The 2,310-nt window shown below is 37.8% G+C and overlaps 1 non-coding gene across 1 annotated transcript; it reads right to left on the bottom strand.

The window, feature by feature from the left end:
- Nucleotides 1–211: 211 nt before the first annotated feature.
- Nucleotides 212–318, bottom strand: LOC117203352 (U6 spliceosomal RNA). Its single transcript, XR_004486084.1, has one exon. It is a non-coding gene; the product is annotated as a U6 spliceosomal RNA (small nuclear RNA).
- Nucleotides 319–2,310: the final 1,992 nt, after the last annotated feature.

Here is a 2,310-nt window from a genome sequence, read left to right as displayed (position 1 = left end):
AGTGATATCTTATGGTATTTGTCTTTTTCTTTCTGACTTCATTTAGTATAATAATCTTTAGTTGCATCCATGTGGCTGCAAATGGCATTATTTCGTTATTATTTGTGGCTAATATTCCATTGTGTATATGTACCTCATCTTCTTTATCCATTCATCTGTTGATTGACACTTAGGTTGTTTCCATATCTTGGCTATTGTGAATAGTGCTGCTAAAAATATGGAACTCTTCGTGAATTTGTGTGTCATCCTTGCACAGGAGCCATGCCAATCCCCTCTGTATCGTTCCAATTTTAGTATATGTGCTGCCGAAGCTGGCACAGGACTGTTATGTTTTAAGGAGTTGTCCTGTTGATGCTGGGAGAACGTTGCAGTTGAGCAGGTTATTTCTGCCGATGGAGGAGGTTTGGTTGATGTATAAATGCAGATTCGTAATGCATAGTTGGAGGGAGAGAAGAGGCCAGAGGACAGAGAAAAATTCTTCTGTTTAAATTTTTCTTGTCTTGTCATAAAATATGAATTTTATTCCACACCATCTTTACTCCATTTCTTTCTGCAGATGCCCAAATGTAAGAATTTTGTTTTCTGTCTTTGATTTTACAGAATGAGATGACATGAGACACATTAAATCAATCTTTGCCTTTTGACTTAGCAGAAATAATATGGATATTATTTCTAGTCAATAATCATAGATCCAATTCATTCTTTTGAATAGCTGAGGAACATTTTTTTAAGGACAGAGGTGTGTCATAGTATATTCAATCACTCTCCTACTAATAGAGATTAAGGTGTGCTAGTTGGTGTTTTTTTTTGATGGGGGGGTGGCTTTTTTTAAACCACTGGAAACAACACTGAAAAAATTTCTTTGTACATGTGTCCATAAGTACTGAAATATTTGTTTCTATATGTGGAGCCCACAAATTGAAATCATTAGGTCAAATAGTAAGAAATTATCAGGGTAAAATTTTAATAGATATTGACAAATTTATGGTAATGATGTCTATTTATTTTAGTCTTTGTACAACTCTTCTTTCTGTTTCAAAAGGTAACTGAAAGAAGTTTTGATTCTAGAAGACTCTCCCATCTTGTTCTTGGGAAATGAGCAAACAGATATGCTATTGTGAAAATATTTGGAGTATAAAAAGTATTAGTAAGTGTTGGCTAACTACTATACAAGCAACCCCAAATCTCAAAGACTTAACCAAGAACTTTTATTTCTTACTCATGTCACAATCCAATGCCGCTCAGTAGGGGACGGGAGGAAGGGAGATGTGACATGTTGTGCCCCATGTCATCACTCAGGACCCAGTCTCCTTCTATCTAAGGCTCCACCCACTTTTAGGTCCTCTGAATTGTCTCCATTTAGTCAGTGAATAGAAAACAATAAGAATTGGGAGTAGGAAGACTTTATGTGCTAGACTTGGAAGTGGAACACATCATATTCCACTGGGTAAGAGTCCATTGACCCAGGGCAGCTGGAAAAGTACCCCAGCTGAGTGCCGAGAAAAAAAGGGTGCAACATGGGTATTGTACTTCATTTTCAACCGCGATGGGAGTGAAAAGAGTAGTTGTGAGAAAAGGCTGGAGAGTCGTCATGGTAATCAATAATGAAACCTGCAATAGGATGTAATTTACTAGTGGCCGAAGACAACAGAGGAGATTTTTTTTTTTCTTGTTTATCGTGCTTCACTTTATTGCGTTTTTTTACAAATTGTTTGTGGCAACCCTGCATTAGGTTTATTGGCGCCATTTTTTCCAACAGCATTTGCTCAGTTCATGTCTCTGTGTCACATTTTAGTAATTCTTGCAATATTTCAGACTTTTTCATTGTTATATTTGCTATGGTGACCTGTGATCAGTGATCTTTGATGTTACTGTTGCAAAAAGATTTAGACTGGCTGAAGGCTCAGAGAATGGTTAGCATGTTTTAGCCATGAAGTATTTTTTAATTAAGGCATTTGCACACTTAACAGACTACAGTATATTGTAAACAGAGCTTTTACACGCCCTGGGAAAACAAAAAACCTGTGACTCTCTTTACTGCAGTGGTCTGGAACCAAACCTGCAATGGCCCCGCGGTCTGCCTGTATATGTAATAAAAGGAAGTGTGAAGATTTTTGTGTTGGCTGATTTAGGTGAACATGAAAGGGAAGGTGGGCTAGATGGTGCTAGTGTTGAGCTGAAAGTCTAGACATAAGCTCCACATCCTGGCTCCACCATGAGTTCTCTGGGCAAATCACTCCACTTCTTTGGGTCTCGAGTTCTTCAGCTGGATATAGACTTGGAACAGAAATAGGTAAACTCTAAGATGTC

The sequence above is a fragment of the Orcinus orca genome, chromosome 17 (assembly GCF_937001465.1).
Source record: "Orcinus orca chromosome 17, mOrcOrc1.1, whole genome shotgun sequence".
Classification (NCBI taxonomy): domain Eukaryota; kingdom Metazoa; phylum Chordata; class Mammalia; order Artiodactyla; family Delphinidae; genus Orcinus; species Orcinus orca.
The sequence above is the reverse complement of the archived record's forward strand: the minus strand, read 5'-3'. Positions and strand labels throughout refer to the sequence as shown.